At 28.8% G+C, this 14727-nt stretch overlaps 1 long non-coding RNA gene across 1 annotated transcript; it reads right to left on the bottom strand.

Moving 5' to 3' along the window:
* Positions 1 to 11860: 11860 nt before the first annotated feature.
* Positions 11861 to 14334, bottom strand: LOC112639181. The gene is made up of 3 exons (XR_003123350.1): positions 14224 to 14334; positions 12458 to 12704; positions 11861 to 12034 (listed from the first exon to the last, which is right to left on the bottom strand). It is a non-coding gene; the product is annotated as an uncharacterized LOC112639181 (long non-coding RNA).
* Positions 14335 to 14727: the final 393 nt, after the last annotated feature.

The following is a 14727-nucleotide window of genomic DNA, read 5'->3' as shown; positions in this document are numbered from 1 at the left end:
GAACAATAAAATAATTTTAACATAAATTTGCCTTTAGTTTATAGCATTTATTATAATAGTACCGTATAATATATTTGCATTTACATTCCTACAGGAATCTTCCGCCGAATTTATATGACGGAATAAAACATGTAAGGTGAAACCTTATACACGCATACTGTTACTATATCTTGTCCATAATCGATTATGTTTACGACAATGAACAATGTATCTTGAATATTTAATCGATCATTCATGGTCGACTTTGACAAAAGACTGGTACGCAGTACGGATGTCTTTAAAATTTTCCGTGCATAACTCGTACATAATTCAATCTCGTGACGAGATACAGACTGACGGTATCCATAAAAACTTATTCCTTGCGTGTGGCATAGTTGGAGCATGGGTTATATTTGCGATTACGTATGTATTTCGCATGTCCTTCGCCGGTAAGAGAGACGATTCCTCTGGAATTTACACAACGCTCGTTGCTCGACCGGTCCTTTTACGGTCGTCGAAATAACTTCGTCGTGATTTCCCGTGGATTCGTGAAGACACGTCGACGTACGATGTGGCGATTTCTTGAAACCACGTGCTATTCTCGTACGTTTTATTTCTGGAGACAGCCGCGTCGTAAACCGGCTACGGGATGAGATGTCACACTCTCGCGATATACCATAAACGCAATAGTCAATGAAATGGTATCGATTTGATAGAAGTGAAGAATAGCTAAATCTAGCATGATTTTTCTGTCGCAGGTCGAATGAATTAATTAACTAGACATACAAAAGACTCTCTTCACCAGACAACTTTATAAGCAGCAGAAATATTCTGCTAAAAGTCAATTGGATGACAATATAATGGGAGAGACATTAATTATAATAGCAGACGCGTTTTTCTAAATAGACAAGATCATTAAGAGACATGACAACTTATCAAGCATGAGTCAAGTTAAATTGTCGAAGGTTATTAAAATGATAATTATAAAAGCTATTTTAATAGGATAGCTATCGAGATGATTTTTCTTGCGTTTACTACCACTGCAACAGGAAAAAGGGGAAAATGCACTTTTTAAGAGCGTTGATCATAAAGGTGGGTTACTACCGAGGCGCGTGCTACGACTACTTCGTCGACGAAAGCTGCTCTTATGGCACATTCGTGTCTTCTCTTCTTTCCTCCATACACACACACACACACACACACACACACACACACACACACACACACACACACACACACACACACACACACACACACACACACACACACACACACACACACACACACACACACACACACACACACACACACACACACACACACACACACACACACACACACACACACACACACACACACACACACACACACACACACACACACACACACACACACATATATATATATATATATATATATAACTTGATGTACGTATACGCATAGCCTATGTGCTTGTTAAAATTTGACGGTGCTCACGTTCTCACGAACACTATATTCGGGAGATATAAATGGGAAGCGATGACGACACTGTGCCAGTAAAAGCGGCCATATACTTGCAAATTAATCAATTAGTATTTCCGCAAGTATATATACGACGTAATTAAAGATATTCTATTATAGATTAGTCTCTCCTTAAAACATTCTATAGCATTTGAATATTTTATATATTATAAATAAAAATATAATTGGTAAACAGAAACAGGTTCACAATTTGAATAATATAAAATTGAATCTTCTCTGAAGATCATTTGATAAAGTCCTATGTAAAATTAAACGAGGAATAATATTTTATCACTTAGTATTTCATTCTGTATCATTTGACGCGTATTAAATAAAGAGATATAAATATTCTATTTCTGCAGAAACACTCCACTTTACGGGTGAATTACAATAGCAATTTTGCATGAGAATACCTCATAATCGATTTCTATTCTCTGGCTAAGAACTTTGTAGCAGTGAGTACGAGGAGAGACGGGCGTTAACGACCATCACAAGACAAATGAACGAACGAACGATTGTTTAGCGACAAAGAGCGAGAACGGAAGTCCGTCTTTGCTCGCACACTTTGTAGCAATTTTACGAAGTTGCGACCCGATACACAAGTTCGACGTTCCGGACTGTAAGGGTAGATTAGATTTGGCTTAAGAGTGGATGAACTGTTCTGCGATAAAAGCAGGTAATTCCGCGACGCGCTCACTAACTTCGACACGACTTGGGCGCCCGGAAAATAATCAGCCGCGGGGGTTGAGTCGAGGGGGTTGCAGTCGTGTCGACAGACCACGACGTAGACAAACCCCCTTGTTCCAAAGGGCCGTTATCCGTAGGTCCAGAGAGAGGAGAGGAAAGGGGATTGGTCTTTGTGCTTCTCGCGGAAATCGTAAGATTGGTATCGTCGGTTGGCTCGGTCTTGCGCTTCACGACGATGTCACCGCCGTAGTGGTCGTCGCCTTTTATTTCGAGGGAAATTAACGACGACCGCCGAGTAATTGTCGGGCGTTAAGCTCCCGCAGAACGTAATTACGCGAGGACAAAGCGGTGTGCGAGGTAAATACGAAAACGCGGCCGCGGGACGAATTTGTCGCGACGCTTTCGAGGCAGCGAAACTTCTTCAGAACTCCGTTCCCGGCTGTTGTTCTCGTTTGTGTGGATCTGGAGTTTTCTAACTGGCGAAAGAGTGTCTCTTTACAGCGACCAGACAATTAATAATTGAAGTGATAGTCGTGTCAACGCGGTTGCAGCGATCGTTTTAGATTAAATACATAGATATCGCGATATATTAAAAATCTATAAGAATATATTTTTAAAAAATTATGCATATTATAAAAAAATTTTTTTCTCGTCAGCAAATGTAGACGAATGTATATTTTTTCTCAAATTCATGTAAAATGGAATAATTTGTGGTACATCTATTTATATTTAACGATACGGCCTCAAATGTGAAGATGAAAGATGTCTTTGACTTAATGAATAGTAAATTATAGCGTAGCTACTTAATAACGAAATAAAAAAAAAAATACTTTTAGTTTTCTTCTTCTCCCGATATTCCGAAACTTTTTTTATTCCTGCAAACTTTTTATTTCACTTCTGTAATATTCTTTACTTTATCTCCGCCAAAAAATTTGATTAAATTTTTAAAATATTATTAATGGTTTTTTAAAAGTCGCAGAATAACATATATACATTTTACTAAATATACGACTAAAGCAAAGAAGTTTAATTAGCTTTTAAAAATATAATTTTTAAATATGTCAATATAAAAAATTATTAAGTAAAATATACATTATAGAAAAAATATTAATAACAACTACATAATAAAGTAAACTTATTGGAAAGTATTTAATCTCAAAAGATTGCTCTTTTCAATGTTTCTTAAGTCCGTCTCTCTGTATATACATAAAAAAGTGACCTGTATTGATTAATTCAAGAATTCGTAAATATCAGGAGATTAATTGCGATGATTAACTCGCTCGAACGTGTCCATTGTTGGTTTTTTTACTTAATTAGTTATCGCCAGTGCCGTAATTACAGCATAAATAAAGCGGGAGACATGCGTGTTGTACGCGTTGAAGTAAACGCGAAGATATAATGATACGAATTTGTCGCGGACGGCACGGTCGCACCCGTTATCGGCATCCACTGCGACGCCCATGCACCGACTACAGATGGGGCCCGTGGCTGCAATTTAAAAGTCCATTTGTTCCTGAATAACGTAGGAAACGCCGACAATCACCGGCACGCGCATTTTATCCAAAAAATATTGGGGCTGAAAATTGTATACGAGTCCGACAAAGAGAGGCGGAAAGTGGTAGCGAGTGAAATAGTAAGAAGCGCTACATGAGTGCGGAACGCACACAATTGTGCAAAATTGTAGAAGGAAAAAGGAGTTAAATCGGCAGAAAGTAAAGAAATATATCTCCTGATTACAATCTTGATTCTTATTGACGTCATTTACAATATATATCTGTCGAAAAATAAAAATTGTGGCTATAAGTAGAATAATACGACAATAAGTTCTTAGAGCCATTTTTATCAGTTTCAATTTAAAATTCATGAAAATAAAATATGTATGTTTTTAACTTTTAAAAATAAAAAAAATAGTATTTATCTTTACTAACTGACTATTAATTTTAATCGAATGCAAAAGATATTGTGCTTTATACGCATGTAAGTAAAAAACAGTGTGATACATTCCATGTCTCATTTGCTACACGTGTACTTTAACGTGTTTGTCCATAAATAATTTATTGTTAGATATATTTTATCCAGTTTTTATATACATTATATTCTTTAGTGTAATACATATATTAACATTATATTTAATAGATTTAATAGACACTCGTGCGGTCATACACATCAATTAAAGAGATTTTATTGTTTAAAGTCTCTATCATACATCATATATTCATTTTTTACACAATAACCGGAATAATTAAATATACATTAGGATATAATTTTACAATTTTATTAATTAATACTTGTTTTTGTGTAAGATCCATTATAATTCTAAGAAAAATACAGTTGATTTCTGCTTTTCAATCATTCGGCATTGCGATAAGATTGTACAATTTCTGATTTGTTAATACAATAAATATTTTTCTTCTGAAATAAGATAAAAAAATTAATAATTTATTCGATTTGTTTGAGATATTTTTTGATTAATATTGTAATGATAACTTTTACTAGAGCACTAAATATACAGGTATTCTATACTCCGCCATTTTTAATCCATTCCTTCTCCTTGTTTCTCGTGTCACTCGCCTCGTCGCTAAGCTGAGATTATAGTAGATAGGTTAGTGAGATTATATGGGATGAGGGGATGGATTAAAAATAGCGGAGTATAGAATACTCATATATTTAGTGCCTTACTTTTACTATTCTCCCAGTGTTATACACATATGTAATATATATAAACCTATATATAAACATATATATATATATATAAACACATACACACATATTATATATTTAATATTTTTGTAACAATATAAAATAAGTTTTTAGAACAAAACAAATTTCAATAATAAAAATTTTTTTTAGCTGATTTGCACAAATTTTTTATAATAATTATTAATTAATACAAATTATCCAATTGACAGATTTCACGATCATTATATCACGTTTATTTGTTATTGTTTTATAAAGCTCTCGAGAAATGCGCACCGCAGATGTATACGATATTCGATGTAACCTTGATGAGACATACGTACACGTGTATATTTTATTTACGAGACCAAAGTTACAATCAACAGTTGCAGGTATCATTCTTTTACCGGTTGTATTAGTCATTTCTCATGCATAATGTTGCATGAAAAAAGAATAATAAGTATACGACTTATTGTTAATCTCTTGAGACACATGATTAATGTGTTTATTATCAAATTGTAGCAAGAATTATAATTTTTTTCTACCAATCCTATCATATATCTCATGTTTTTGAAACTTCAAATTCGCAAAGAAATATATATATATATATATATATATATATATAATTATAAAAAAAATAAATAACTATTTTTTAAATATTTGGAGTATATATAATATTAGATCATGTGATAGATATACGTGATAGATTAAGATGAAATATGTTTCTTAATAATTTGGCTACGATATTTATTCATATTTATCCTGCATATTTTCAATAGTATTAATGATATTTGGATTTTTTTGCGGATCTGCAAACTTATTGTGCAGTATAGAAAACTGACAGATCTTTAACGTCTTTCCACACATAAATAGTGAATAAATGCGGAGTAACTTAGTGGTATTTACGCATTTATGACTGTTCTAATTTGCATGTAATTGACATTTATATGAGTGAAAAAAAACGTGTCTTGAGATTATAATTTAAATGACAAATCATACGGTTCAAACGAGCAACATGTATTGAAATATGACTTTGCTATTTCCATAACAAAAAAAAATTTTAAAAGATGTTTAAAAATATATATTGAAACGACTGCATATGTTGTATATATTGTTGTAACTTAAACGTGACTTCACTAATTCTTATAAAATAGGCAAGAAAAATGAAACTTATTGTTAGCGATAACTCGAATGACAATTATTGTCGTGGGTTTGAATAAATTTTATATCGGTTTTTAAATCATAATTTTTTATTTCTATACCGTACACATATAATAACTAATTAATGATAATATATGAAATTTTACAAATTTATAAATTATAATTATCATAAATCAGAAATAACGTAATAATGTAATCATATAATTGCACATTATTTATGTACACAATGCTATAATATAATTATAGCAATTTGGAACATTGTAGAGAATGTTCAGATACTTAAAATACCTCAACCTATTCAATTTTTAATAAGATTATAGGATACAAGTATTTGAGTGATGTAAATTTCTTACAAATTAGAATCTATTATCACTATCATTGTCGTAACGTTCATAATATAATCGTCATCTCATCGATACTCTTTGTATATTTAATATTAATAAATTTAATATTAATTTAATGATGTGAGATGAGATAAATAAAATAAAGATACAAAAAGTAATTGATTATCTGTCTAGCTTTTTTCTCCTTTGGAAAATTTATCATTAATTGTACATTTGTTATTACAACGACAGTTATACATAATACGATACAGTTGTAGCGAATTATCGTGGATGCCACATTGCCATTTTGCTTCCTCGCTGACAGAAACCACCTTCACACCCGGAAATTATGTGGCGTGAATTCACAGTGCCTTAGCGTTCGACAGCTTGTCTGAGTACATTTTCCGGCAACACACGTTAGACGCCCAAGTTTCGTGAAAGCACGAGCTGTGACGTTTTAAGATCGTATATTACTGCGTTACAAGAGTTACATGTGACATTTCCCATAACTCTTTATCTAAGTCGTGATCGCATTAAATATGTTTTATTTTGTATTAACAAATATATAATGATAACATTTATAAAGAATATTTTTACACTTATAAGATATTATAAAAAATATGATTAATGAGACAGAAAATATATAAAATAAATATAAGGTAATATATAGAATATAAGATACATAAGTAAAATATACATAGAATATAAAACAAATAATTGCTCGAATATAAAAAAAAATGATTGCTTGAATATTTTTAACTTTTAAAAACAATTCATATGATATTAAAATAACAAGTTATTATATCAGTAATTTATGATCAATATTGATAAGCATATACACGATTTCCGCTATATAATTTTTATATATATACCTGTTCGATTTATAAATATCTCTTTCTTCATGTTTTATCTTAATATAAGATTTTATCTTAATATAAGATTAAAAATAATTTTCTTACTATTATAAAAAAAATATTTCGTAAAAATAATTAAAGAACTCGTTAAATAAATACGATTCATTAATCGTCTGATTAGATAAATTCAATATCAGATTGATTTAATTCATATTTAATTTAGATAATTTATACACTTTAAACATTTTAAACTTTTTTGCAATTTTTCTGATGTTCTTACGCAAAAGATGTTTGTACGATATTACCATTTGTACTTTGTCTTCTTAATATTTCTCTAGCTGAGATATACATAGACTTAAAAAAAATTGTTACTTATTTATGAGCTGAATCTTTAATATACAATCTATACAGATTATATTGTACAATCTATCTCTTTGCGTATGACGTAAAACGTATAAGAAATGGCTGTATAAATTATATGTATTAAAGACTCAGCTCATGAATAAATAACAATTTTTAATCAATGTTACAATATATAATAAAGTATGATTAATATTTATCTAATTAATATATACATATATATATATATATATATATATATATATATATATATAAATTAGATAAATATTAATCATACTTTATTATACATTGTAACATTGATTAAAAATTGTTATTAATTCTGAGAATTGAGAATATTGTATGATGTGCATGTTTGTGATATATTAAGATTTCTAATAACATAAATACTTTCTCTAGAAAAATTTCCACTTGCAGTATTACTTCTACAGATATAAAATAGATTATTATTAAATAATCTTTCATAGCATGATTATAACATTTTATCATAATTTTGATTATTGATGATTAATCATTTATGAAAGATTTGATGATTAATCATCTATTATTTAATTCTCTATAATAATAATTATTATTTTATAAGTCACTTCGTAATTTAATTTATATCATAGCAAAAGTATTTTTTCTAACATATCGTGTGTGTGTGCATATATAATGTGTGTATGTGTACCCGTAGTTTAGTTTTAATTTTAAGTACACTTAAAAATGACACGCGTTCTTTCTGAAATTCAACTTGGATAAATGGTGTGTGCATACGTACGTGTGTGTAATTCCTTAAATGAAGTCGGAAGTGTCCATTTATGGAAAACGCAATTCCTATGCTTTGTCATCAATTCTTTCATCACGAAAAACGTTCAAGCGCATACGTGCGGCCTCTTTCATCGTCATGTAGGTAGAAGTTTGATTCGGTCGATGACACAACGTCATACACGCAACTCTTTTCCATCGTGCTTCGAACATTGACGAGTGAGCGACGAGTGTCACACTTGGCGCCAGGGTGACTTCCAGGGTGACGCACCGCAACAACGTTCGAAAGAAGAAAACAAAAAGCGAAGGAAGTAGGAGGTGCACGCAATAAAAACGATATGCGTGAGCGGACGGGATGACGGACAAACAGACGGGGTGCAACGAGGTCACGTGCATCGGCAAGAAATAGAGAGAGTGACGAAGGATGCATTCTCGATGAAGGCACTACTGCGGAGCGAATGACAATCCGAATTTCCGTCGTTGTACGAGCGGCTCGTGCATTTTTTTTTACAGATACGCCCGGATGGCGCCGAAACCATTGATTAAATCCCGGCGCCGACCCATTTTTCCTCTCTCGGTGACCTGTTCCTCTCTTCTTCCCCGATTTTCCCGATTCTCCCTTGCCGCGCGAGTCTCGTATGCGCGAACTTTTTGGCAACTCGTATACGTTCATGTTATTGCTGCACCGATTGAGAATTACAGGGATCATTTGACTTCAACTAATCCATATAAACATCATTCTCTTGCCGCGTAGTATCTATCGCGTGTTTTAAAGCTGAAAAAGTCAGCACTCGATAAAACACAAATGCGACACATGTCGTTCGCGGATTCCTCCTCGATACTGATATTGTAATATCAATTAAATCTTTTAATATGTATAGATATGTCAATTAAATGTTTCAAATTTTATTTAAAAAACTAAATAATGTGCTTCTTTTTAGAATTTGTTGTTCTCTTAATCAAGTATGATATGTATGAAGAGAAATATATATATATATATATATATATATATATATATATATATATTTCTCTTCATATATATATTTCTATCGAACTTTTCATGTCTCGTCAACGAAGGCAAGAGATCCAAACACAAATTCAATTCCCAAATGGCCCAAAATATCATACGCATCGGTCAGTTATAAAAGTAGATCCACCATCATTTATCACTTCTACCTTCATTCGCGCATAATAATAATACGATAGCTACAGTCGACTTATCAGGAAAAACTTTATAACTTCAACAACTTTGAAACGATTTACTTAAAGTTGATAAAATTAGTGCTTTGAAAAGATCTCGAGAAGGACTACAAAAATATGTAATAAAAAATGGAGGATCCCATTTCAAAAATTCAAGGTGGCCTTGTTGTGACTTTGGCGATGCCATCTGAAGTCAAACACATGGCGTCAGTAAATAGACCTTTTTACACCCTACAACTTTTGTTTGAAACAATTTTTGTAAAACTTCTATTTTTTGTGATATTTCGAGATCCCGACTCTTTCAATCACTCTGTATGCCGTAGCGATGTAATGACATGTTTCCGACCACAGGTTCATTTGCAAAAAGTGATTCTTAGTGGTACCTCCGACAAATGAAAATTTCCGAACACCCTGTATATATTTCTCTTCATATATATCATACTGATTAATTTCAGTGCCAAATATAATCAGTTATATCGATATTGATTGCCATTGTTATCAATATCACTCTCACTCTTTTAAAAGAGAAATATAGGGGAGAATTCAAATGGATTACAATAAGCACAATTTAGTCGTGGAATAAAAAAGTTTTAAATTACATTAAATTTTTTTTGTATGATTTTATAAGATTATATATACATATGCTTGTGATACTCAAATACGTACAAGGTCAAAAAGTGTGCGAAATGGGATTTTGTTGCACTGCGATTTTGATGAAGGATATCATTAACGTCTCCCTTTACATTCTCTATTTACCTTTATTTCCATATCAAATAATATTTTACACTAACATTTATGGGAAAATGAAAGAATTAGGTGCACAGAAGAACCATTCTCTCATCGTTTTGTCTGTGACAATAATTTTATAGTAACAACTGCGACAATGAAAATGAAAATTGATGAAAATATAACACGTCTTTATGACGTTTAAATAACGATTGAACTATAAAAGGATATTGTTAAAGAATTTTAATTTTTCTCCTTTTTACGTTTTTATAGTAATTTGAATTTAAATAAATTTATATTGATATTTTGATAAATTTATAGTGGTTAGAGAAACTAGCAAATCAACATATACATATATAAATAATAATAAGAAAAGTATAAAAATGAAAATATAATAATATTTCGTCTTATTTATTTTTTTCTGTTTTTAATGCTACTATTTAAAATTTATAAAAATATATATGCTATAAAAATTTATTAAAAAAATATACATCTTATAATTTAAAATAAAAATATAATATATAAAATATTACTTTTTATATAATATAGATAAACGATCTTGAAAACTGTATTCTAAATGATCATATCATAAACTTGTGATTGATTATTAATTTCGTTAGTTTTTCAGAATTCTTTGATACATCGAGCACACTTACTAAACAATTGTAAAACATTGTATTTGTAAATTATTAACAATATCTCGTCAATGTATGTGTTAATCTATGTGTACATGTATACAAAATATTTTTATTGCAAATATGTTTTATATTTTTGACTGTAGATAAATTAAATGCGGTACGAAAGCAATAAATGAAATAAATAATTTTAATACCTATTTATTTTTAATACCTGCATTGAATGATGAATATTATATTATTTTGTTTTGAATATTATATTATTTTGTTTTATACTCGTATATAAACTAGTATTTATATGTGTATATATTCTAAGAGACATGCTATAGATTACTTAATATAAAAAGTAATAACTCGTCAAAACAATTACGCAATTTGAACGTATACGTAGTTCGCAATGCAAAATTTATTCTCGACTGTCTCTCAAGCAGAGACACAAACAATTTTATTATCTTTAAGACTACACATTAGAATAGAGATTGTAATATTTTGTTATGTTATATATTATGTGATTTTAATTATATAAAATCATACAACAATTTCTCCAATTATTGATATAACAATTACAAAATGTCGATACATTAATTATTATAGAACTAATTAATATATTCATAATGCTAGTATTAATATTAATAACAAAGTACACATTTACTATATATTTATATATTTATATTTACTATATATTTACTATATATTTATATTTACTATATATTCGCATATTATAGATATAACACTTTTACAAAAATATAAATTCTTTATTTCATACTAAAAATAATAACTTAATAAATTATTCAAAAATTCGAAGTTGAAGATTTTGATATATAATATTCATTATTAAGAAAACGAGTTAATTGAAGAGCATTAAGCAAAGCGTAAATTTTTTTTAATGATCATTAATCATTTATGTCGCACATTTAAGTATCTAATTTGGACTATCGTTAGCAACTATTACAAAATTATATAAAGCTATAATGTGTGGAGAGATTCTTTTATATAAATATAAAAATTTAAGAACTCCACATAAATATATACATTAATTAGGCATATTACGATAGTAATATATAAATTACTACTACAATTAAAAAAGTGATAATTGATAATTATCACTTCGATAAAATTAGTATGATAGTTATTACTACGATAATGTGTATCATAACAAATAGCAGGCAACATATTTTCTTACCACGGGCTAAAACATAAAAAAGTTTTGTTATAATGAAATAAAGACAAAAAAAATTGATTATGATTTGCATGTGATTTAAAAATTCCCAAATTTAATAACACACATTTAATGCATCGATAGACAATAATATATGCATATCCATCATAATAAAAGTCATTATTAATATGACAATTATACACAACCAATATAAATTAATTGTTAAGAATCTAAAATTATTCACAATAGGTGAAAACGAATAATTATTTCGCACTAATTTTTTTTAAACATTTTAAAATTAAACGTAAAATTTGGTGTCTCTAAAAATATAAGTTTAAATAGAATTTCTTTCTCAATTTTGTAATATTTTGCTTCCTGCATGTATTAGATATATGTATATCAAGTCTTGATAATACCGTGATTAATTAATATCTATAGTTCATTTAAACTTACCTTTGTCGTTTTTTACAGGTTCCATTATTATTATTCTTTGAGGAATGTTTGCGGTTGGAGTTTCAAACGATATTATTGATACATCTGATGGAGTATAACGTGGGGGTGCACTATTCAGAATATAATTCGATTGTGACTCCGTGTACGGAGGTGGTGCAGATGGTAATGGTCTATCCATCACAGACATGTTTGATTTATACTATATGATCGCTAGATTATAAAGTTATGATGTTCATAACTTCAGAATCTAAAAGGAAAAGGAAAAATAGAATATATTATCGCTCTTGAAGAATAAAAATAGAATTTATACGTGAATATGCGTTAATCAATAACAATAATCAATATAATGTGAGAAGATATATAAATTGAAAATACTAATAATTTCAATTAGAGAGACGTTTATACGTACGTTTATAATAAACGACACAATAATTTTATAATAATATTAGAGTAAATAGATAAATGCATTTATTAAAGTATATTAAATACTTATTGGAATTGGAGTATGTTATTAATTAAATTAAAAATTTTATAAATTGCAAAATAATTAATAATATATAAATATGTTTATAGATACATTTTACATATTGATGGTAGATCAAACTTAAAAAATATAGATACATGTGTTATGATCTAATTTGTTATTAATAATTATAAAGTTTTCACTGTTTTGAAACAGACAATACATATTTCTTTCTTAACATCTTTATATCTTTACATTAAAAGCAACAAAAAGGGAAAGAAACAGGAGAAAGACACAGCAATAAAAGATATATAGCGATAATAATTAAAGAAGATAAATATAATAGCTTTTTACGAGATATACATACATACATGTATACATAAAGTACGTTTGTTAAATTTACGTATCTTATTTATTTCTTATAAGTTGTAAATTTTTATCTCTTTTAATTCTTTTATCTATCTTTTATCTTAAAATCGAGTTGCTTGTATTGTAAAGTATGATTGGATTAACTCTAGAATATTCTATATATTTTATATTATAATGTTAGAAATAAATAAAATAAATCAAATCGTAAACATAAAAAGAAATTTACTATTATATCTATAGTGTGTATATTTGATTTTTGTGATAATGTTTTCCAGCATACAAATGATGGTGTGCAATCAGACAATATATACTCATATGCCTGCGAAAAGATTACAAAAACATTCAAACAGTTAAATTATGATTTCTTAATATCGCTTGAATCTAATTTGAAATAAAAGTCAAATATTTTGGTTAGGTAATATTATCATATTGCATAATAATATTTTAAAACTATATCATGAATTTAAATAAATCATTATAACAATTATGAATTTTTAAAATTTATTTCTTCTTTACACGATATTAAATATTGTTCAATGAATATTATTTGTTAATACGATTGATAAATACGACAGTAATATTAATTTTTTTAATTATTAGTTGTAGTAATTTATTATGAGGGAGATTTATCGCAATGCTTATAATTTGTTGTAAATATATTAATTCAATCTCTTATGCTATATATCAATTAAAAATGTTACGATTATTTTTAATGATTGCTTCAATGATTATTTTTAGTAATTGCATTTATAGAGTTCAAAGAGGTTACTCGTATAAAACTTATTAAAGTAAAATTTTTCTGTTTCAAAATATGCAAATGTATTAGCAACTCTATCTAAATTAATTCATAATAGAAATTAAATAAATAAATTTATTTTAAAGAAAATTATATTATGATATTTTAAAATTACATATTAAAATAGACAATACTCACTTTTTCTTAATGTCTCCTTTTTAATGCAGGATTTTAGCCTATCTCTGAGTTGCCATTCAAGCACTGTACATGTATCATTTCAGTGCCAAATATAATCAGTTATATCGATTGATTGCCATTGTTATCAATATACCACTCTCACTCTTCTAAATGAGAAATAGAGGGGAGAATTCAAATTGATACAATAAGCACAATTTAATCGTGGAATAAGAGAGTTTTAAATTGCATTAAATTTTTTTTGTATTAATTTATAAGATTTTATATTTATAAGAATTTTATAAATTAATACAAAAAAATTTAATGCAATTTAAAACTCTCTTATTCCACGATTAAATTGTGCTTGTTGTAATCAATTTAAATTCTCCCTTTCTCTTTTTCTCATTTAGAAGAGTGAGAGTGATATATTGATAGCAATGGCAATCAATATCGATATAACTGATTATATTTGGCACTGAAATGATACGTGTGCAGTGGTTGAATGGCAACTCAGAGATAGGCTAAAAT

Source organism: Camponotus floridanus, unplaced genomic scaffold, assembly GCF_003227725.1.
Source record: "Camponotus floridanus strain SB8 unplaced genomic scaffold, Cflo_v7.5 scaffold50, whole genome shotgun sequence".
NCBI lineage: Eukaryota > Metazoa > Arthropoda > Insecta > Hymenoptera > Formicidae > Camponotus > Camponotus floridanus.
The sequence above is the reverse complement of the archived record's forward strand: the minus strand, read 5'-3'. Positions and strand labels throughout refer to the sequence as shown.